Source organism: Taudactylus pleione, unplaced genomic scaffold, assembly GCF_031769625.1.
Source record: "Taudactylus pleione unplaced genomic scaffold, aTauple2 ptg000435l, whole genome shotgun sequence".
Lineage (NCBI taxonomy): Eukaryota > Metazoa > Chordata > Amphibia > Anura > Myobatrachidae > Taudactylus > Taudactylus pleione.
The window spans coordinates 1,911,015-1,936,913 of NW_028284837.1; the positions used below are offsets into that span (position 1 = coordinate 1,911,015).

A 25,899-nucleotide genomic window follows, 5' to 3' on the forward strand; every position below is an offset into this window, starting at 1 on the left:
CCAATATATTTTGAATTTTTTGTTGTTTTTTTCAAATAGTGTCATTGTTCTGCAACTAAAGGTTGTTGATATATATCTAAATATCCTTATAAATGTGTCGCAAAAGATCCTAATCTGGCTACAATTGGCCTTCCTGGTGGAAGTTCTGAATTTTCATGTACTTTTGCTAAATAGCAGAATACCAGTTAATTGTTTTCCTTGGATACAAGTATTTATTTTCTTTCTAGGTCAGGATCCACATTTCCAATCCTGCCTTTAGAATAGTTGTGAGTAGTTTTATAAACCTCATGTTGGATCTTTCTTCAGAAGTTGATTTGTTGTCGTATCTTTAACTATACTCAATGCTTCCTCTTCATATCATGTTCAGTCCACAATGTCAATTCCTCCTTCTTTGTCGGACGGCTTTTTAATGAAGTCTCTGTTTTCCCTTTTTTGTCTAATTTTACTAGTGTCTTGAGGACATCCTGTTCCATGAGTTTTTGAAAAGAATTGAGCAAATGTCCTTTAAGATGTCTCCCACTTCTAAAATGACAGAATGTCATCATGACATATTGGCAACAATGTGAATGTCAACAGCAGGATGTCATACAGCCCATCTTTGGATAATTTTAGTGTTAGAATAAGTAATAGGCATACTTAACTCCACAACACATGGTCGACATGCTGTCATCATTCAAAATGTTGACATTCTGGCAATGTCAACATTATGAATGCTGACAATTAACATGTCAACCTACCACCCATGTTGACATTCTGGTGTCAAAATTCTTCATGTTGGCATTCTGATTGTCAACATATTCTACCACACCCCTGACTGCTTACCTGTGTACCATATTTTAGGCACTATCTCTGATCCTGGGTCTGTTTAACCCCTCGTTAAACAGACAATTAGGATTACGATTGTGGGGGCCCCAATGCAAATTACAAAAGGATTGTCAATATGTAAAGCTGGTAACGTTAGTAAAAAGTATAATGTGTAAATTCTCCCAGCACCACAAATGTGTTAAGCACAATACAGTGCCGCCAGTTCACATTATGCCATTCAGAAACCTCTGTTCACATTATGCCAGTGTCCCCCCATACTGGTGATGTATTTATCTGTACCCCCCTCCTCAGTGGATGAGGGCCCATGGGCAAACACTCCACTTGCCCTTTTGTTAATCCGGCACTGACCTCAGCTACTATCAACTTGGATCTAATCTTTGAAATGACAGTACTGCAGCCTTTGATATGTAATTTATGTGACATACATCTCCATGTGGGTCCCAATTTGTTCCTAATTATGCAAATACCCCCTTGCTTTACTCAACCTGTGTTCTATCACCTCCCTTCCCTGTTCCACCTCTCCAAACATTATGAGACTCAAGTACCAAATAAGCATATGGACAAAGTACAGATTTTAATTTTTTATACTAAGAATATAAGTGTTTTCCGAACTTAGTATAAACACCTTTATTTGTTTCTCAGCTGCTCCTGAGGAGAATCACAGTAGAATTACAATAGAAATATATTTTTAAATGTGGATTGCAATAAAATATATTTTTTTAGATTAATCCTTTTTAAATTCTAAATACATGCATCTCTTTAATGGGAGATTGGGGGTGGAGAAAAATATTCCAACCTTTATCAACAAAAATATTTAAGACCAAAATTCATGATTTTATTACATTGAAGCTTAACTTGAAATAGCAATTTGTAACATTATTACAGATTCTTTAGTTTCTATATTTTCTTACACTAAGACTGATTTCTTTATCTTCTCATGAGATATTCTCTGGAGTTCATGTCAGGTCTGAACATTATGATGAAACATTTAGGAAGAAACATACAGGTCACCAGAGCCCAACTGGATGCCAGGATGGCAAATATTTCCATGGCCACTGTGTATTTTCCCTGAGCACTGAGGGAGGCTGGGATAAATGAGACCCAGACACTGAGGAAGGCCAACATGCTGAAAGTAATAAACTTGGCCTCATTGAAGCTGTCAGGAAGTCTCCGTGCCAGGAAGGCAACAATGAAACTAATGGTGGCCAGAAGAAATAGGTAACCCTGCATGGTCCAGAATGCAATGGGAGATCCCTCATTACACTCGACAATGATGAATCCAGGTTTGGTTTGAGTGTTGTATTGTGGGAAAGGAGGGGTGAGTGACAGCCAAATAAGACACAAGAGGAACTGTAAAAGGAAACAAGTAAAAATGATCATGTAGGACACTCGAGGTGTGGTCCATCTCCTAAGGTTGCTGCCCGGTCTGGTGGCCATGAAAGCAAACACCACCATGATAGTTTTTGCCAGAATGCAAGAGATGCAAAGGGCAAAAACCAGTCCAAAAGTGACTTGGCGTAGAAAACAATTCTCAGGTTGGGGATATCCAATGAAACCTAAAGAGCAGAGGAAACACAAAGACAGGGACACCAGCAGAAGGCAGCTTAGAGAATAATTGTTAGCTTTAACTATAGGTGTGTCCTTAAAGCAAATGAAAAGTATTAATATAAACACAGGAATGATTGAGGACAATATGCTTGTCACTGCCAATGCAGTTCCTAGTGGATCTTCATAGTTCAGGTACTCTGTCATCTTCTGTAAACATTTAGTTTTCTGGAGATTTGGCCATTGATCCCATGAACACTTCAGGCAATCAATAGAGTCTATGAGATAGAATAACTCAATTATTACATATTGCTTTTTAGATATAGTATTTTCTATGTGAAGAAAGGAAAAAAATGAATACAGAAAAATGCTTTGGACATGGAAGAGTCTATATCCATTTGTGATTAAAATTTGCCTATCTTTCAGTCGCCATAAAGAGGAAAAAGGTTACATTACTAGTGTTCTTCAATGTTTTCTTGGTAAGCATTGTCTGATGAATTTCTTCCTGGTTCATTTGTCCAAAGATCACTTTGGACAAATGATTTTGATTTCTTGCTACTTCTCCTGAGAAGGCTTCACTCTACAGAATTGGTATGTAATGCGAGTGCCTGTTTAGCCACCTGATCAGATACTAACAGTGGCAGCCTGATGGATCAGAATCCTGACTGCAGCAGGTAAGTATCCTAACCCTCCCCTCTCCCTACCCTAACCCTCTTTTAGTAGTGCCTAACCCTAACCTCCCCCGCTAGTGCCTAACCCTAACCTCTCCCTGTTAGTGCCTAAACCTAACCCTCCCTCCCTGCAACTTAAACCTAACCCCCCCTGGGGGGTGCCTAACCCTAACCACTCATATTAGAGCATAACCCTAACCTCCCTTTCCCTAACCAAACCCTAACACTCCGGGGGGGTGCTTAACCCTAAGTCCCTCTGGGTTTCCCTAAAGCTAACCCCTCCCCCATTGCTAGACACTAAGACCTTCATTGGGTATGCTGGGTGTCGGGATTTAGTAGTGGGGTTAATTATAGGCATCAGGATTTCAACGCTTATCTTTAGTCCCATGTCGGGATGTGATTATCGGGATATCGGTGGGTGGGATATTGCCCACAGGTATCCTGACTGCATCCCCACTCTACCCCTTATGAGAATTTTGTTGCTGCATCTCAAAGATTTACCATTAGGCATATATTTGTCTCATCTATTAATATATTATTTTCCAAAACAAAATATGAAATCAACCCAATTGGTGAGCAGATTCTTAGTACTTTATATCTCAAAAGATGATCATCAAAACACATTAACATATTAATATGACAAACAATATATACAGGCAAGAAGAAGTGGAATCCAAAAGAACAGTTTCACCAGCAGAAGACTGATATTAACACTAGTGGAACAACTGTTGGATTTTATATGATATTACATTTTGACTAAAGACAAAAACACCTCAAACACGGTTTTGTATGTTGTACGGATTATCACACTGGATGCCACTGATTACTCTAGCCTTGAGAATGTTCTAGTAAAGTCATTTACTGTAAACTAATTGTGATCCTGGAATGTTCTAATACTGTAAATATTTTCTTAGTATTAGCCATTTATTAATGACTGCATGGTTTTTGTAGTTCCATCAATTTTTTAATAACATCATAAGATAGATCAAGTCCCAGAAGAAGGAATCTGCTTGAATTGCCTTAGCATTATAGAATATATCTGCAGGTCCATCACTCACCTGTCTGGTTAGATATTTCTCCTTGTAGGCAGAGGACACATTCAAAGCAACACACAGGTTGTCCTCTTACAGCCGCCTTCCTGGTACCTGGAGGGCAGCTCTCACTGCAGACTGAGCGAGGGACCTGGTGATAGGACACAATGGTTAGATTATATTTTTTTTAAAAATCACAAATTGCTGTACTGTACTATGTAATGTTATTCTACAGAACTTGGAGAATTTTAAATTGTTTAAAGCATAATGATGATGCCAAAAACATCAAGCCAGCATACATTTGTGACTGTATATCACATATGGAGAAAGATACTGTAGATCCATTACCCTCACAATTTGGAGAAAGGGAAAAGGATTAACTAGCGAGAAAATCATCCATCCACTCTGACCTTCAGGCTTGGCTCATCCCTCACCTACTTTGGTGTAGAGTTGAGCAGTTTAGAAGAATACAACAAAGCCAAATTTTGCCTTAGTCCCTTAAAACAAATCTGGATCTGAAAACAAGGCAAACCATAATTGTCCCAGAAATCTTGAATCTATTTGGGATTACTGTACATATAAAGTCCTCCATGCTGGTCTCAGATAACATTTTACAACAGAAAGCTTGCAGAGAGGTTGTGTGCTGAAATTGAAGCCAGTAGCCAAGCAACACATTCACCTTAATTGCATTGAGGTGACCAAAACAATAAATTAAGGGTCCCAGATGGTAATTTCCTTTTTAATAGATGCCAGGAGGGTGGAGTACTTATCTTAAAAGAGCAGAACATAGAGTTTTGTAATTTTACCCTAAGATAGCTAATAGTTGATGGACTCCACTGGAAATTAAAGTTGAGCTTGGGGGTTTTAGAAATACTCCTATGGGATATGGAGATCGCTTCAGATTTGAAGATGTTAAATGTACAACCAGACATCTAATCTTAATTATCCAAAATGTTAAACACAGTAGGAAGAGGGACCAATGGTTTGTTCAAGGTCAGAAGAATGTCATCGACAAATAAGAAAAAGTTATTTTGGCAAGGTCCAACCTGAACCCCCTGCACATACAAGCTACAGTCAGGTGCATAAATATTGGGACATTGACAGAATTTTCATATTTTGGCCTCTATTCACCACCACAATGGCTTTGAAATAAAACAAACAAGATGTGCTTTACCTGCAGAGTTTCAGATTTAATTTGAGGGTAATTACATCCAAATCATGTGAACGGTGTAGGAATTACAACGGTTTCTATATGTGCCTCCCACTTTTTAAGGGGCCAAAAGTAATAACTAAACAATCCTAAATCTAACTTTCACTTTTTAATTCTTTGTTGCAAATCCTTTGCAGGCAATTACAGCCTGAAGTCTGGAACGCATAGACATCACCAGACGCTGGGTTTCATCCCTGGTGATGCTCTGCCAGGCCTCTACTGCAAATGTTTTCAGTTCCTGCTTGTTCCTAGGGCATTTTCCCTTCAGTTTTGTCTTCATCAAGTGAAATGCATGCTCAATCGGATTCAGGTCAGGGGATTGACTTGGCCATTGCATAACATTCCACTTTTTAGACTTAAAAATTCTTTGGTTGCTTTTGCAGTATGCTTCGGGTCATTGTCCATCTGCAATATGAAAATTCTGTCAATGTCCCAAAATTTATGCACCTGACTGTACAAATAGTAGCAGCAAGTGAGTCACTGCAATGAGCCAAAATAAGCAACCTGGCCTAGTGAGATTGTGCAATATGAAGACTAATAATGTAAGCCTGTTGGTAACAACAGCTGATGAGGAAGAGTGATTAAGTGAAGGAATTGCATTCATAAAGTTACCCTGGAAGCCAAAAGTCATTAGCACACAAATAACGTAAATGGCGAGGAAAGCCGATCAAATGGCTTCTTGGCATAAAGTGCTGGAACTATCAAAATTGTGTTAAAGTGATTATTGTGAGAAATGATATTGATCATGCATCTGGTATTGTCTAGTGTTTGGCACATACAGTAAGTACAAAATCAACTTGGTCAGGGTCTATGAGCTCAGGAGATGTGCATCCAGTGTTATCGCAATTAATTTTGAAAATAACTTAACATTTGTATTCAATATCAAATTTGGCATACAGTATATACAGTATGTAGGGTCTTTGTCAGGTTTAGGGATGACAATAAAATGGGAGCAGGTGGTGTCAGGATGAAATTTTCCCCCCTGCAGAACATACTGTAGTCAGTCGTGGGTAATTTTTTGGGCAAACACCATGTAGTAAGACATGGTGAAACCATGATGGCCCTGGAAGGCTACTGAGATTTAGGAGCTTCAGCTACATCCTCATTCGTGATTGGTCAATTGAGTCTGTGGATGTTGCCATAGCTAAGTTTGGGTAAATTTCACTGATCTAGGAAATGTTGTATAGCAGATCGATCAGAAGTGTGATGAGGGTCAGTTTCATGGGTATTATACATGGACTTAAAGAAGTTCTATATGATCTAAATAATGGACCTTGTATCATAGAGCAAATTTCTGTATCTCTAATAACCAAGAATGGCTTGCAAAGTCCTCATAGCCCTAAGCGGTCTGGCCAATATGAAGTCCACCTGAGTGCCTTTTTCATAGAATTCCAGTTTAAGCCACTGGATACTAAGTTCCATTTGAATCCCCAGGATCACTTTAATTTCACCCTTGATGGCAATGATTTGTGAGTATCAAGGATGCTGGAACATTTGTGGGAAGTTTCCAGAGCCTGAAGTTGAGAGGTTAACGAGGCTATGGTATGAGTTGTTTCTTTTGGTGTGAAGTGGATCTGATGATAATCCCTCACCCCACTTCTTTAAGAGCTTCCCATATGGTGAGGCAGGGTATATCGTCAATGTCATTCACCTTGAAATAATCAAGGATAGATGCTAAGACAGTATCCTCAAAATGAGGTCATTTTATTGGCATCTTGTTAAGATGCCAGGATGTACAGCCCAAAGAATTTGGAAAGAAGTCAAACATGGCTATCAACAAAGAGTGATCAGACTATGATACAAATATAATGTCAGCTTCAGTGAGATAATTAATTAGGTGGCTACAAACCAGGAACAAATTGATGTGAGAACAAATATTATGACTAGTATTAAAGGTATAATCTTGAGTAGTATGGTGGAGCACTCTCCAAAAGTCAGGCAAACCTGCCTCAGCCATACACCCCTAAATGTTGTCATGCTCACCTGTAGGGGTGAAGTGATTCAAGACCCTAATTTTTGCAGAGTTGGTGTAGGACTGTGCTAAGATCTCCTCTCAACAATAGAAGGACTTTGCAGATTGTGTGTTTAAGGGCAAAACAGGATTTGAAAAAGGACACTTGGCCAATATTGGGGCAAAAAACTTTACCCTGTTGGGCAGGGTCTGATAGTATATCCTGATCTACCTGCTCCCTCTTCCCTTGCCACCATTGTATCCTCTAGTTTGTTGTCAATACATGATGACAAGATATAAATGCCATATACTGTTGTGTTCCCTGTGTACTTATTTTTTAGTGTTAAGTATATTGTTATTTGTTTGTAACTAAGGGTACAAGCCAGCAGTAGTATAATCTTTAGCTTAATTGTTCCTTGTTCATGACAGCCTGCTGTATGATAGACTGTAGCTTATGGTTATTTGTTATTACAGATTATAACTCCCAATCATTCTAATTTGATTGGGACAGTTCCAATTTGAGGGCTCTGTCCCATTATTGTGGTTGGGAAACCATTGTCCTGACCTGCCCGGCAGTTAGGGAGTGTACCATTCACCACTGCTCTGCATAGCTGAGCAGCAATCAGGGCCAGATTAAGGTTTGTGGGTGCGCTGGAACAATTAATTTGTGGGTGTCCCTACCATTAAAAATGCCAAAAAGATATGTAGACACACACAAAAATACTGCAGCTGTAATCAGTGCTGTGCATGCGCTGCTATTGTGAATGTAACGAGGCATGCACAGCACTGATTACAGCTGCTGTTAGGTAGAGAGGGAAAAGTATCTATTTCCTGAATAGCTGTCATCACAGAAATGACAGCTTTTCAGAATAGATAGTTATGGAGAGGAGGAATGATGAATTCCTCCTGTAATTAGGTAGAACTCCATGCGAGTTCTAAACCTAATTGCCTTCATCGAATTTTAAGTTATGATGAATAGGCCCCCTAGTCTGTTAGGTGCCTTTATTGCAGGATAAATGATTTTTATTGTTAAAAAATGCATTTACACGTGTGTCTGTTTACAATTTGTCTAAAAATACAATAGTTCATTCTAAACATCTTTATCTACTCCTCATTATTGCACTTTAGAAGTAAAAATGACACAATCTATACAAAGTCCCACCTCTTTTCCTCCCGTAAACCACAACAGCTGACTTGCGTTGAAGTTGAGAAATTGACCTGAAGATGTGACAGTGTCATAACTGCCGACCTTGACCGGTTGTATAGTCCCTTCTTGTGTCAGCTGCCAGTTCACAATGTCATAGACTGCTGGGATGTCTCCATTATCATCAAAGTAAATGTCTCTTCCGCTGCTCAGTGTAACCCTCACATTCCTTATATAGTGCAGGAGCTGTAAAGTAGATATTGGTTTTGTGTTTTAATTGAAAATATATTTAAAAGATGTTGTACTTTAAAATTTTGTACAGTATCTTATCTATATGTATATCTGTGTGTGTGTCTGTATGTACTGTACTCAAGTACTGTACTCAGACACACTCAAGTACAGTACAGCAAATTGATCCAAAACCTGAAATTTCGAATTTAAAATCTGACATCTGATCCACGGGAAGATCAGAACTCTGATCACGGATTTGTCTGGATTATCAAAATTTGGGTGGATTCGAATTTCTGGAGAACCAAACCGCATATCTCTAATGTGTACTGTATCTAGATCTGTTTGTCTACTTCTGTGTTTGCTTGTGTCTTTTCTTGGTGGCTTTTTGGAGTCTGTTGGCAGTTCTGGCCATAGAATTTAAAAGGACAATAATACTGAATACAAAATACCACTGGTTTTATATTTAATAGTATTTACCATAAAGGTTGTGGCCAGAACTATCGACAAAAGGTGACTGCTTAATAAATATACCCATGTGCCTGTGTGTTTTCTTAGTCTAGTAAACTTCTGTTTATTGTAATGGAAATGATTGTGTCTATTTACATCTATTTACATCTATTTCCCAATGTACATAAAAGACATGTTTCATTATAACTTGAAACACTGAAAGAATAACACAAATGAAGATCACACCAATCATTTATTTGAAATACAGTATATTGCACAGCTGTTCAAGGAAGCAGCACACATTGCATTGCACCCTTATGGATGCATTATCAATATCAGGAGTATTGCAAACCATTTAAAAATAAAATAATGTATGTGAAATGTATCTGTAAGTTGATATTAATGGCAATGTCTAGCAGGGGTTTGGGTAATGGCAGGAGTTAAAGTGGGCCGGAACGGAGGGGAACTGTTGAGTCAGTTCTATTTGTAGGTGGTACGACTTCCGCCTCCTCTAGCCCACCCTGCCCGGCCAGTTGCCCCACACTGCATGGAGGCTCCATTTGTCGGGCACCCACTGAGATTTTGTTACTAGCGGGCACCCGGCTCCTTCCCCACATCGGCAGCCGGAGGCTGGACTACACTCCTGAGCTTCGTCTTCTGGCTCCTGTAGTGGGCTCTATGGGAGAGACGTCATAGTTCTGAGGAGCAGTCGGATCGGACGGCAGCGGATACAGGAGCGGGGCTTAACGTAAGTATTGTGTTTGTATGTTAATTGTATTTTTTTTGTGTAAGGGGCACTACTACTTGGGGTATTACCACTGGAGGGAACTACCACTGGAGGCACTACTAATGGGGGCACTACTAATGGGGGCATTACTACTGGGGGCACTAATACTTGGGGAATTACCACTGCGGGCACTAATGGGGGCAATACTAATGCAGGCATTACTACTGGGGGCATTACTACTGGGGGCACTACTACAGGGGGCATTACTACTATGATTGGGGGCAGTACTACTGGGGGCATTAATACTGGGGACATTACTACTGGGAGCACTACTATGGGGGGCATTACTACTGGGGGAACAATTATTGGGGGCAGTACAACTGGGGGCACTACTACAGGGTGCATTACTACTGGGGGCATTACTACTGGGGCACTACTAATGGGGGTATTGCATAGGGGACACTGCATAAGGGGCACCACTACTGGATTAACAGTATAAGATGTACCACTACAGTGGGCATTGCATAAGGGGCACTGGCATTGTGTATAAGGGGCACTAATGTGGGCATTGTGTAAAAGGGGCACTACTGTGTGTCATAACATGAATAAGGGACACTACTATGTGGTGTAATGTGAATCAGGGGCACTATGTGTAATGTAATGTGAAACATTTTGTGCTACTCTGTTGCGTAATTTGAATTGGGGATACTATTGTGTGACCATGCCCCTTTGTTTTGAGACCACACTCCTTTTTACAGCGCACTTACAATGCATGTTGTCCCTTTATTGAAAACAGCGCCGAGGATGGAAGGAGGGGAGTTCCACCACGTATGTAGGGCCACTTTATCACTGGGTACGGTATGCCGACTCTCAGGATCCCGGCAATCAGAATCCATACACCAGCATGCCAATAGAGTTAGGACACCAACACATGTCGATAAGTATCCTAATCCTACCCCTAACCCTCCCTCCTGAACCCTAAATCTAATGTTCCCCTCTAGTGCCTAAATGTAGCCCTCCCCACTAGTGCCGAACCCTAAACCCCCCTAGCACCACTACTTATCATTGGGATGCTGGCGCTGGAATTCTGATTGGAGACGCATTCCGGAGCCGGCATCCCAACAGTCGGGATTTCAACAACCTCCCCTAGTAGGATATTGATATATTGGCAGCTTGTGCTCCCAGGGAGGCCCTGGTACTTTGTACTTACCATTTGCATTGGTTTCAAACTAGCTTTTCTACCTCCATTAGTCTAGATAATATCTATAGTGTAATGACTTAGACACCTAAAACAGTATTAGAGATTTATTTTAAGCGGTGTTTATTGTATGTATATATATATATATATATATATATATATGCATTTTTATGTAATACTTGATTTTTTTTATTTTGTTGTGTAGTAAATATTCATTCAGTATATGGTATTAACATCCACAGGATCAATTCTATATTATTTTGTTTTGACACTCAGCAGAGCATCATACAGTATTAGCTTGTTGGTGTAAACTTGAGCTGGAAACAGGATCCTTGATAAAGCTGAAAGTGTCTTTACTTATCATAGGAATAAAGACAGCCAACCACCACCTTTAGGATATATTTCAGCTAGAGCTGCAGGACACTGGTCAACAATGTTAGATAATTCTAGAAAGATACAAGGTGCCATGATTCCAAGGCCACAAAGGACACAGTAACCCAGGCTAGGCCCAACTAGCGAAAGTGGAAAATTACAACAAAATTGCCCCAAAACTGAATCCGATATCTTGATGCATTTTGGAGCTGAGTACAGATAAGGAGTTACCATTTGCACTTGTGGAGAATAAGTTGGGTGCAAACCTAAGATTAATCCTTATAATATTGATTGTATGTTTCTAATTTAACATCTATTTCAAAATCGAAGTGAACCTAAAAGTTAAATATCAAGAAGTGAAACACTTAGAGAAGTGGAGAAGTTGCCCATGGCAACCAGTCAGCTCCCAACTATGATTTTATAGAATGTACTTAATGAATGTTACTTCAAAGCTGACTGGTTGCCATGGGCAACTTCTACACTGCTTGATAAATAAACCCCAAAGATACATTAGCTGAAAACAGGGCTTTTCACTGCTTTTGCCAGCTCCTAGAGTGGGTTACCATGAAGAAGGTTTTCCCTTCCCCGGTAGCATCCCCACTTCCTGTATGCATCACATCACAATACTCTTTGCAGCAGCTGACCAAGGTCACAGTGCAGGAGCAGCCAGCTGACCAGATGCACAGGGGACCTTACCGGAGCACAGATCACCAGGCCCTGGATGCAGGTAAGAAGTTTGTTTAACTTTTTTTTTTTTTTTTTTAGTTATCAGCTTGTGGTATATTAAGACACACAAAGCTGATGACAGGGCCCAGCTCTTCTCTGCCTGTCAAAACTGGGGATAACGCCATCTGAAAATTATATTATTATCACAGGGCTTTCCCTGGTATTTTTTCACAATTTAGTTCTAGTAAATCTGAGCTGATGACAACTCCCATAACAAGTATGGGAAAGGCGATTTGTTTATTAAGAATATGTGAATTGAAGGGTTTTTCATGATAACTGCTCAAAAAGCCTGTTACTACATTTATGTGATACTAAAATAAAGTAAAAAAAAAGTAGGGATGTGCGCCCATAGTTTGGTTTTGGTTTTGGATCTGTACCTCCTTCAAGGTTTTGGATCTGGATTTGGTTTTACAAAACCACCCTTGCGTGTTTTAGTTTTGGATCTGTATTTTTTTTTTTAATTGATAAAAATAGCTTAAACCACATAATTTGGGCCTATTTTTGTTCCTACAGTATTATTAACCTTAATAAAAATCTTTTTCAGGCATTTCCAGGCATTTCTAACCACCTCACAGCTCACAATATTGTTTTCACTACTTTTTACCACTATAGGCCAAAGGCTGCAGCGAGCTGGCTGGCTAAAGTAAGTAACAGAGCAGCGGCACAAATGCACAGCAGTTTAAAAAAATATCAGACATCTATGAAACATTGCCACACAGCAGGGGCATACAGGATGGCAGTTTAATAAACTATAATAATGTCAGTCTGCAATGTCCTAAATTGTGCAAAATGTAAAGGAAAGAGGTGCAAGATGGAATTGTCCCTCCCACCCACTCTTATGTGGGATATTATAAAGGACATGCACAGTTTAACAAACCAAGCACTTTAGCAACTGGGACTGACACTTTTGTGGCTGAAGTTCTTGGTTTGTTTGGGCCCAGACAAAATATTTTTTGGAAGGACTACCTTCAATTATTAAGGAGGAGGTTGATGATGAGGGTGTTGGTGGTGGAGATTGCATGTGCTGGTCCAAACTGCTGGTAGCTGATACTGGACTGCTTGTTATTAATTTACACATTATTATAATTTTGTTAAACAAACTGCATGAATGCATTACAATGACGTAACAGGGAGGAGGTGCCTAGATGGTTAACGTCCCTTCCTCTGCTAACTTTGGCTTTACAAATGGTTTAGATGCCTTCACAACTGTTGTCAGGATTTGAGATAAAATAATTCCACACCCAAGATGTGGCTTTTCTGGCTTTCTTTTTATCACGAGCAAGAACTGCTGCCACTGGTGGCTGATTTACACAAACAACTTCCTCATCATCAACATCCTCAATAGAGTCAGATAGGACAAAAATTTCCCCTTCATCCTCCTTTTGGACTTCCTACACACTATCATCCTCATCTAATACTAGCACAGCTGTCATGGCATCAGTGTTCCAACTGGTTAACAGCTGTTATACTTGCTTACAGTGTCACAATACATGTATGAATATTATACTGTGCTATGAGTTATAGTGTCACAATACGTGTATGAATATTACACTGTGGTCTGACCGGCAGCGACACAGTACTAAAAGTAAAATGATATAATACACTGGGATACAGCACAAAAACTGGGCACCCTTGGACAGACAGAGCACCCCTGGAAGGACACAGTAGTCCCTGTCCCTGGATGGACACAGTAACCCCTAGATGGACACAGCAGCCCCTGCCCTGGATGAACACAGCAGCAACTGGATGGAAACATAAGCCCCTTCCCTGGATGGACACAGGAGCCACTGCCCCTGGATGGACACAGCAGAGCCCTGGATGGACACAGCAGACACTGCCCCTGGACGAACACAGAAACCCCTGATGGACACAGAAGTCCCTGCCCTCAACAGACACCTCTGTTCACTTCACACTCCACAGCCAGAGTGAAAATGGTAGTGATCACTGGGGCCTTTATAGAATCCACAACCCGTGAGAATCCGACAGCGGGATGATGACATTTTGCCTCGTTTTGGTTTCCAAGTTAGGTGGGAATCCCGAGCCGGACTCGCGTCCGACTCTGAATATTAATGTTCAGGTGGGTCTGGTTCTTGGCGAACCGGACCCGCTCATCTCTAAAAAAATGTGTGTGAAAACACCCTTTTTCAAATTTTTTTTAAGCAGAAATAATAAATAAAAAAGAAGAAGCTAGCATGTAAATTTCAAGGGGACGGGGGCATTGATGCCACCATGGTGCACCTTTGTAGAATAGATTTTGCATTGCAGGAGTATTGAAGCCTTCAGCAGGACCCACCAGATCAGAGTATCATTACACCATAAGTGTCACAACTTAGATAACACCACATAAAGTTACATTTTAAGTTTTGGTAAGAGATAAATTTTAATGCAATATTACAGAGGATCAATACTATTGTACTTTAACCACAATCATAAATTTACCTGCCATGGTTTAAAATTTAAAATGTCTTCACAGCTAATGTAAGAAAATGCTCCTTGTCTTGATTTGCAATTTTCCAGGTTTTCCAAAGCTTTGGCCACAACATGGACAGCAGCGTAGAAATCGTGGATAAAGCGAAAGCTGCTGGGGTAGGTGAAGCTGCTCTTGATGCTGTCCAAACTCTCTGCTCCTGTGCACTCTTTCACTGTGGGATCCACACTTCCATTTTTCTGATACAGAAACTTACAGTTGAAACGTTTTTCCCAGTATAAGTTCACCCAGGACTTTACCAAAGTTGGACGGACTTTGGAAAGGTAGTCACTGAATCCTGGAATCACTCTAGAGTTGGTATAGAAACTGATAGACCCAGAAAAAATCTGAGAGAAGCTTGCAGCTGAGAACAAATTAGATGACCAATCACTATTCGCAACAAAAATCTTCCCTTTGATGTTCTGTTTCAACATCTCACTCATGATAGTAACCAAATCAACATCACTAGAGAAGATAATGACAACCTTTACTGATGACTCTTTAATGACCTTGACTATGTGGGGAGCGTTGCGGTCTGGTTGCGATAAACGGATATATTCAGTGAAGGCCACACAAGCTCCAGCCTTTATTATCTCTTCCTTGATTGGCTGAATTCCCTGTAGGCCGTAATCACTTCCTGCAGCCAACAGACCGACCCAGGTCCAACCAAAGTGCAGAATAAGCTTAGCCAGACCCCTAGACTGTTCCTTATCATTGGGAACAGTCCTGACAAAGGAGGGAAACATTATTCTATTACTTAGAAGAGAGATAGTTGATAATGCACTGATCTGGAAAAGAAACAAAAATCGCCCATATGTTCAGCAATAAAGTCTTGGAAAGATTCAAAGATATAAGTATTAAACATTTATTTCTGGACTATATTGTGCAACCAATAATTTTTTTTTGCTCTTAGACACAAATGCCTTTTATACATCCATATGGTGCTCTCAGCTGAAACATTAGGTCAATTCTGAAATTCTACAGTCCTAAGCATGACAATCTCTGGTCCTTGCTATTAAAACTAAAAGTCGAATTCTATTAGCCATGAAAAGTGCCATTTGGAGAAAAGTTTTCGCCGATTTGCACTTTTGGCCTGTTTTCAAAGTATCTCCATATTCAATTCCCCGGAGTTTAGCCTAGGTGAAAACTCCATAGGCAAAAACAGGCGAAAAAGTTTCTCCAGCAAAAGGCAGGAGAAAATAATTGCACAATCCATATATTGAGGTACAAATGGGTGACTTGGTTCAGAAACTTTTGGACACCCACCCATATGATTATTTAGGTAAAAAAAAAATACTGTTACTTCACCCCATAAAAGACATGTAATTTTTGGTGCAAAAATTTTAAAAAGTGTTGGAAAATGTGGGGGGCTTTGTAGTTTTTGGGGCTATATGGATTAGACAGATGTTTTTGAGATTGCAGGAGGTAGCAGCAGGTGTATTGTTGAGTTTTTTTTAAATCTTCATTTTAGAGACATTAAAATATACAAGTACCCATTTACATGTACCCCAAATTTAACTACGGTACTCATTTTACAGAAAAAACATTGCTTTCTATCATTTGTCCACACATATGCATATCACAGCTCTTTGACACAAAATAAGTTCACTAAATACTTTTTATATGGCTACTACTACTATTCTATATTGATTCCCAGGGTCACTGAAGCTTTTTATGGGGTACAGACTGATCTCCCCATAAAAAGATTTTCTTTTCACTAGTTTTGCTTTGTAAAACATTCACCTATCAGAGATAGCTCGTGTTTTACAATTGAATAGGGCAAAAAGCGGGGACGTGCATGGAGAAAACATCACGTAAAACAGGTGAATGAGGCAAATTCAATCCGCTTTTCACCAGACGGCACTTTCATGGCTAATTGAATTCGGCGGTAAACTACAAAAAAGGCAATTCACTTCCTTCATTAAATAAAAAAAATCTAAACATATGCTACTAGACAACACACAATTAAAATATTCTTACCTGAGGGTATCTGAAAATCCCCAAAATAGTTGCTACCATCATTGAGTTGGTGGAAAAGGAAGACCCTATAACAGCACTGAAGGCAGATTGCCCACGACACCTGTAGTTGGGGATGACTGTGCTGGATTCAGATAACAAGTGTAAAGCTCCTTGTACCTCATAGTGAGGCACATTACACGTCTTATACACCTGTAATCCTAACGTCATGTTACCGAGGACATTGGGGTTCATGTTAATCTCTTGCACAGCAAACATGATGGCTAGAAGTTGTTGGTAGGTTTCCAACCTGAACCTTTGGGAGGGAAATAAATGCAAGGTAGTATAAGTACATATAGTTAATTAAACACAACACAGTAAGAGGAACTAAGTAAAAACTGTGTAAAAAGTAGAGAAACAGATGGAACATAAGCAGGGAACTAGCAGTCTGTGAGGAATCAGTTGGTGTTTTGGACTTATGCACTGATTATCATTTATATATATCTGTAAATCTGGGTATCACAGTATGTATGGGGTTTATGTAGACTGGCAAACAAGTTGGAAAGATTGGTGCATGTCCATACTGTATGTGCTCTCTCCTTGCATTAATATGACTGTCCAACCAGTAAATAACCCATAGGAGGAGTCAGGATGGAGCTACAATATGTACACACAGTAAATAAGTTAATGATTAACATACAACATATGAGCCGATTCCTCTACACCTCTTGTGCATTATAATCTTCTAAACATGGCAAAGGTGGAGCAAAGACATGTTGTAAATAACAAACAATTCCTGTATAGTTCTTAACTGCTATGGCAGCTCCACACACTAGTACATAGAGCCCCATATTTCATGTCTGCTTTTCTCTCCTACTTTGGTACCTGTTACCTTTGGGAATTCCCTCCCACCCATCACCATGTTGGAGTTTTGGTTTTCTTTGCTATCAATGTTGGACTTTATTGCTATAGCTTTGTTGGACTTTGGTTAGGTGGACATGCATTGCCTTCAGCTGACACATGTGGCAAAGGTTGGATGGAGGTTGTAGAGTAGTGACTTGGGTGGTAGGCTAGTTGTCACAACCCCTGATGGAGGAGTTAGGGAAGTGCTATAGAGCTCTATGGCTGTGACTTGTGTCTTGTGTACACTGTGTAGAGTGGAGCTGTTGGAATTCTGTGCACTACCCCGCCTCACCATTTTCCATAATTTTAGTTCCAGTTTGTTGGGAAAACTTTGCCAGCAATAGACGCATGTGGCCTCAGGTGGTGGTTGACACAATCCGATATGTGCGGCAAGTGTCTGGTGTTCACCGTGATGAGTGCAGTTTATGACTGCGTACTTTCTGGTGTCCTTTTTTCACATTTTCAATTTCCAATTTATTTAAATACATTGTGACCTTCTGTTTGCCATTAAAGTATTATAGGGTCTATTTACTAAGTAGTGTTAGGAGACAGAGTGAAAAGTGATAAGAAAGTGATAAAGTTCCAGCCAATCAGCTCCCAACTGTCATTTTTCAAACACAGCCTGTGAGATGACAGTTGGGTGCTGATTGGCTGGCACCTTATCACTTTCTTATCACTTTTCACTCTGTCTCATAACACTGCTTAGTAAATAGACCCATATGTGTATAAGGAATTTATGCCAGGGGGAAATGGCACAACTTCTAGATGGCTCATTGTCTCCTTTTAGGAAGTCAGCTATCTTAGGTCAGTATTAGTAGATTGCAGCACTTGAAATATTAAGCTCACCAGTCCTATGAGACATGCTGCACTTGTAGTTCTCAGTCTACTGTCACGCTATGTCAGTCTTTGTGGTCGGTCACTTGCTGCTTTTAAAAGCTTCAGATCAGTATGGTACAGTCCAAAAACATATTGAAAGTAATCTAGCTTAATGCATTTCATTGCCAAGACTACAGGACATACTGTATGTCATCAGATACATATTCACAATATAAACCATTTACTGCCACTCACGGCTTCAAATGAATAAAGATCTGTGGGCCAGTGAAGTTTCTTCTAAAAGCAATATATATATATTATACAACAAACTGAGTCATCTTTTACTATAGTATTATTTAAAATCTTTTTGTGTATACTTATTATCTACACTTCCAGCCATTTACTGTTATATGTGTGAATTGTGTGCTGTGTTTTTGAGGGTATGCAATCGGGAAGCTGACTGCCTAATTACCGGCAGCCGGTTTCCCGACTGTCATATCCCGGCAAGGGTGAAATGCCGGGCGTCTAGATGTAGACGCCTGGAATTTCCCTGACGCCGGGAGACCGACGCCCGGCATCCTGATCGTAGTGATGCCGGGCGCCACGAGGGGACAGCCACGGGGGGGTTAGGTTTAGGGCTCCCGGGGGGGGACTTAGGGTTAGGCACCCCTCGGGAGGGTTAGGGTTAGGCTAGGGGGAGGGAGGGTTGGGGTTAGGCACCCCCCGGGGGACTTAGGTTTAGGCAGCGGGGAAGGGGGTGGTTAGGGTTAGGCACTTAGAGGGGGGATTAGGGTTAGGCACTTGGGGGGAGGTTAGGGTTAGGCACCCCTAAGGAGGGTTAGGGGGGTTAGGTTAGGTTAGACAATACTTACCTATCCACGATCGGGATTTCCAGCGCTGTCGGGCTTCTGCTGCTGGGATCTCTGCTGATGTCGGGCTGCAGCTGCCGGGAATCGAACCATGCGGCCGGCGGTATTTCATACCAATTCCGTTTTTGAGCATCTTTTGTGCTCTCAGGGAAGTTGCACCTCCTGACGTACTGTATTCTTGGTGCATCTACTCCTGTTACTTGCATGGGGAGGGAGTTGCATTTTCTACTTATAAAGAGTTGGTAACATCTCATGTTTGCAGTCATCTCAGCATACGTAGCAAAATGTGATTTGTTTTTCGCTGGTCACAGTTTGCGTTTAGATGCAACTGCATTTAAGTCTAAGGTACAGAACTGTTACAGTGAGGGTCACCCATCAGCATATAAACCATATATATACCTGTGACAGCTCTTCAATAAGACTGTAGCCACAATGAGGGGCAGACATATACAATAGGGAATGAGCTTATGATGGATAAGCCTACAGGGCCGGGATAGCAGGAGTGAAATGTGCATATCAGACAGTACACATGTGAGTTCTGCATTCACAGGGGGAAAACTCATTTATATAGATAAGATCTAAGAAGGGATAGTTCATCACAGCAGCTATCAAATATATTCTTCTGCTAAAAGTGCAGCCTGCATAGAAATGCCTAAGGCTACATTCACAGGCTGATGCTGGGTACACACTGGATGATATATTGTGCGTATTATATATGAAGCGATTCTTGTATATCCCTTGTATGATGCCTTACAACTAGAAATGCGCGGTTCGGTTCTCCAGAAATCTAAATCTACTCGAATTTTGTGAATCCAGACATCCAAGTAACGGTTTTAAAATTCCTGAGGAGATCCGGATAAATCTAAATTGCGGTTCTGGTCTTCCAGCAGTTCAGAATTCATATTTTAAATATGAATTTTCGGGTTTTGGATTGCAAAAAATTATATGATTTTAACTGTTTTAGAAACTTTTTATAATTATAAAAAAACCTAACAGAACACAGAACTAAAACCAAAATACTTACAACAAGTGCCTACTAGCTCCCCCAGATATCTAGGCATATATAGCTGGCAGAACCATTATGAGAGTCCTGGCTACATCAATGCCACAAACCCAGGATACTCTCTACCCATGCTTTACCATGGGCACTACAGGGAAGGATTGCTCAGGCCCGTGAATTACAAATAGTGATATAACCTCCTTACATATACTTTTTCGAATTTAGGGTTGATTATTCAGCGATGTATAGAGTGGAGAATTTGATCAATTGTTATACTATGTCATCGTCTGAATATTATGTTTAGCATAATAATCTAGAATTGCCGGTAATCACCCAAGTCCAGTAGTATAACAACAGGTGGATGACAAAGTGACAATAAAGATGTGCGCTGACCCCAGTGATTTGGTTTTCAATCTGGATTCATCTTCGGGGTCTGTTTTTGGTTTTGGATCTGGGATTTTTTTTAGAAAATAATAATTGATAAAAAGTTTTTAAAACCAGCTAATTCATGTCATTTTTACAATCCAATACCCGGAATTCGCATTTTAAAATCTGAATTCAGAACTGTGGGAAGATCAGAACCACGACGTGGATCTGTCCGGATCTCTTAAGGAAATCAGAACCACGACTCAGATCACTCTGGTTTCATGAAATTCAGGGGGATTCAGATTTCTGGAGAACTGAACCGCACATCTCTAGTTATATAACAGAATAACACATTCATGAGATTAGCATATAATACAATGGTTTTAGAAAATATCAGATTACTTGCTATGTATTATTTCCTTTACAAAACCACTACAATCACTGTAGCATGTATACAACACTAATCCTTACTTACGGTGTGCAGACGATTCGAGGAGGTCTTTCGGTGAAGGAATATTTTTGGTATACTTTATCCATAAAAATAGGGATCAGAACTCCTATCATGATATCCCCAGGCTGGGTCAGTCCCTCTAGAGCCGGGACATCCAGTCTGCATCTCTGATCCATGGAGCAAATCAACTGAAGAAGGATAAATATTGTCAGGATCCAGGTTACTGATGAGAGACTGAACATTTTATTTCTTGGTAATTACCTGCAGACAAGGATGATGTAACTTTTACTATGTAAGACCAATACAGCAGCGGCTTACACAGGGTTAGGAGCAAGGTAGAAGAAAGGAGCAAATTAGGAGAAAATTTGTGCCTTGGCAAAACCATGTTGCACTGCAGGTAAGGTACAAGCTCAATTCAAAAATAGTTCTTACTTATTTTGTTTTACTGCTAAATCTGCATAATCCACTTTGAGTAAAATAAGTATAGATATATACATACATAAATACACACTGTACATACATACATACATACACACTGTACATACATACATACATACATACATACATAAAGTATAGAACTATGAGGCAGTGAGTTTGCTGATTGATAAAAACTGTATATCGTATGACACCTGGAGGTTTGCGTATGATCATTATGGGCCAAATGTAATAGGGTGAGAGTTTAGAAAAGTGAGAGTTTCTGACACTTTTTAAACTTTGCCAATGTAATAGAGTCAAAAAACAAAGTAACAGAGCGAACTTGCATGTTTTTTTAGACTTAAAAATCTCTCACGATTTAAAATCTCATTCAGATGTTTTCCCATTTTGAAGATAAAACTCAACCAATGTAAGAGTTTACTGCTAATCTCTCACATTTTCTAAACTCTCACCCTATTACATTTGGCCCTATGTGTTAATTATAGGTCTATAATGGAACATTAGCAAAAGAGTATATAAAATGGAGGTAAACTGAAAGTATTGTGTGTAAAGATGTGAGTGTATATTGCAAGTTTTGTGAGAGAGATCTGTGTATATATATAAATGCATCATGTAGGCACAGAGAAAATGGGATAGATATAATGATCACGTATTATAGAGGCGTACTGAGAGTAACTTATAGGTTACTCATATAGGTATTCATGGAAGTGAATTTATTAATGAAAGTGATGTTTACAGATGGAGATGTAGTGACAGTAATGTGTATAGATGAGGGTGTATGATGGAGGTGTAGTGACAGTGATGTGTATAGATGAGGGTGTATGATGGAGGTGTAGTGACAGTGATGTGTATAGATGAGGGTGTATGATGGAGGCGTAGTGACAGTGATGTGTATAGATGAGGGTGTATGAAGGAGGTGTAGTGACAGTGATGTGTATAGATGAGGGTGTATGATGGAGGTGTAGTGACAGAGATGTGTATAGATGAGGGTATATGATGGAGGTGTAGTGACAGTGATGTGTATAGATGAGGGTGTATGATGGAGGTGTAGTGACAGTGATGTGTATAGATGAGGGTGTATGATGGAGGTGTAGTGACAGTGATGTGTATAGATGAGGGTGTATGATGTAGTGACAGTGATGTGTATAGATGAGGGTGTATGATGGAGGTATAGTGACAGTGATGTGTATAGATGAGGGTGTATGATGGAGGTGTAGTGACAGTGATGTGTATAGATGAGGGTGTATGATGGAGGTGTAGTGACAGTGATGTGTATAGATGAGGGTGTATGATGGAGGTGTAGTGACAGTGATGTGTATAGATGAGGGTGTATGATGTAGTGACAGTGATGTGTATAGATGAGGGTGTATGATGGAGGTATAGTGACAGTGATGTGTATAGATGAGGGTGTATGATGGAGGTGTAGTGACAGTGATGTGTATAGATGAGGGTGTATGATGGAGGTGTAGTGACAGTAATGTGTATAGATGAAGTGTTTGATGGAGGTGTAGTTACAGTGATGTGTATAGATGAGTGTGTATGATGGGGGTGTAGTGTCAGTGATGTGTATAGATGAGGGTGTATGATGGGGGTGTAGTGACAGTGATGTGTTTAGATGAGGGTGTATGATGGAGATGTAGTGACAGTGATGTGTATAGATGTGGGTGTATGATGGAGATGTAGTGACAGTGATGTGTATAGATGAGGGTGTATAATGGAGGTGTAGTGACAGTGATGTGTATAGATGAGGGTGTATGATGGAGATGTAGTGACAATGATGTGTATAGATGAGGTGTATGATGGAGGTGTAGTGACAGTGATGTGTATAGATGATGGTGTATGATGGAGGTGTAGTGACAGTAATGTGTATAGATGAGGGTATATGATGTAGGTGTAGTGACAGTGATGTGTATAGATGAGGGTGTATGATGGAGGTGTAGTGACAGTGATGTGTATAGATTAGGGTGTATGATGGAGGTGTAGTGACAGTGATGTGTATAGATGAGGGTGTATGATGGAGATGTAGTGACAGTGGTGTGTATAGATGAGGGTGTATGATGAAGGTGTAGTGACAGTGATGTGTATAGATGAGGATGTATGATGGAGATGTAGTGACAGTGATGTGTATAGATGAGGGTGTATGATGGAGGTGTAGTGACAGTGATGTGTATAGATGAGGGTGTATGATGGAGGTGTAGTGATAGTGGTGTGTATAGATGAGGGTGTATGATGGAGATGTAGTGACAGTGATGTGTATAGATGAGGGTGTATGATGGAGATGTAGTGACAGTGATGTGTATAGATAAGGGTGTATGATGGAGGTGTAGTGACAGTGATGTGTATAGATGAGGGTGTATGCTGGAGGTGCAGTGACAGTGATGTGTATAGATGAGAGTGTATGATGGAAGTATAGTTGTAGTAAAATGTATAGATGAGGGTGTATGATGGAGGTGTAGTGAATGTAAAATGTATAGATGAGGGTGTATGATGGAGGTGTAGTGAATGTAAAATGTATAGATTAGGGTGTATGTTACAGATGTGACAATATTGATGTGTTGTACTTACGCTGTATAAATAGGCTCTGTGATATACATCTAGATATGTGTCTGCTTATATATGGATATGTGAGATATCTCTGAAGCATAGTTGCATCACTTATGTTTAAAGTTAGAATGGTGGAATTCCCAGTGGACTTGATCAAGATTTGTTTTATAATTACCTTTATCCAAGTGAATAATTATAATCATAATTGTGCAGATGTGATCACCCAAGGTAATGCTGTAGGATAAATCAGTGCTGACTGCGTTACCAGGGGATAATATGTTTTTATATTTGGCAAACAATAGATAACCATAGGGGTGAAGTATCAAAGCTTGTTACTTTATCTCCCTCCAAGGTCTTGATAGATATAACACTCTGTGCCATATATGATAGGGTTTGAGATTTTAGTGCGGGACAAACTTGAGCCTTTTTCCAAATTTGGAAGGTGCCAGTTTGTCCTGAAATTCGCAAATGTAATAGGGAGTGAGTTATAGTTTCCAGGTTTAACGTGCATGTGATTTAAACTGCCAGTGTTTCATTCCAAGGTGCGTGTTACACAGAAGCCTTAACAAATCAGTAAGATATGTGAAGTTTTCTGTGTGAAAAAACCCTGAAAGTGTAAAAATAATAATAAAATTGACATTGTTTCCCCCTAAAATCACAAACAGCACTGGGCTTTTCTAAGCCGATCCTGATTGTGAAAATATGGGGTAAAAAAAGGTGTAGGGGTCCCCTTATTTTCATCAACTAGCACCAGGCTCAGTCAGTCAGTCCAGGTTGTGGACATATAGAAACAAAATAAGTAGGGGTCCCACGTTTTATCCACAACCAGCACCAGATTCTTTAAAATGGGGGGTGTAATGCCACACCTGTGGGACCCAATTCACAGGGTGTCCTGGCCAAAACATTATCACCCCATGCTAGTCAACCTGGGGATGTGGGGACCCTTCAATAAAGGGGTTCCCCCTCTCTAGTGCAACCCAGGCCTGGGATGATATCCCGGGGCTATACCCAGCACCCTTGGGCAGTGGGTGCCAGGTTGATTGTGTAAAATATACTGTAGATTAAATAATATTGTCATTTACAGTAGCACTAAAGGTCTTAGCAAGCCTCCTCCACATGTTGGTACTTGGAGAACCACAAGTACCAGCATGTGGGGCAAAATATTTATTAAAATAAACACAGGACACACCCCGTGCTAGTCCAACTTTATTACACTCACACTCCTACATACTCACCTTGTCCTTAGTGTTCTGTTTACCATGTTCCCTTGTCTAGTAGAAATTATATTGTTACTTGAAAAAAAATTGTACCTACCTCTTGTTTCTGGTTCTCTTCGTTCCATGTAGGCACCCACTGTCTTCTGAAAATAACAAACCGAAAATACACGGATACACTTCCCAAATGATGCCTCTGTCGCATAATTTCACATAGAAATGCATTGGCTGAATGTTCATTGGCTGAGAGGCAAGCCACCGCCTCTCTCTGCTAATGAGCGGTTGCCACCATTGACTTCGGGGATCCCCGGCCTGGACTGACTAGCGGTCTGGTATAATGCTTTGGCCAGGGGACCCGATGAAAGGGTTCCCTGGAAGTGGCATTAAAAGCCCCACTAGAAAGAGTTCAGTGCTGGTTATGGAAAATACAGGGGACCCCTACTCATTTTTTCCTGTATTTCCAAAACCTGGTCTGGCTCAACAGAGCCCGGTGCTGGTTCCTAAAATACAAGGGAACCTTCCGCATTTTTTTCCTGTATTTTATGCACTTGGGTGGGGCGCATTTCATTTTTATTTATTTCACAGTTTTGGGTTTGTTTCCACATATAAAAATGGCTTAGATCTCATGAATCTTTGCTTTTTTCTGTGTAACACAGATCTGCTCAGAGTCACTATCCTGAAGCAGGTCTGTTTTTTAGAGTTAAACACTTGCACTCTATTACTTTGCCCAAGTTGTATCCTCACACTGGCAAAATATCTGGATGCGTGTTTTGCCATTTCAAGTTGCAGAGGTGTGAGAA

At 40.2% G+C, this 25,899-nt stretch overlaps 1 pseudogene; it reads right to left on the reverse strand.

Annotated features, from left to right (window-relative positions):
- Positions 1 to 1,737: 1,737 nt before the first annotated feature.
- LOC148505890 (extracellular calcium-sensing receptor-like) lies at positions 1,738 to 21,082 on the reverse strand (annotated as a pseudogene).
- Positions 21,083 to 25,899: the final 4,817 nt, after the last annotated feature.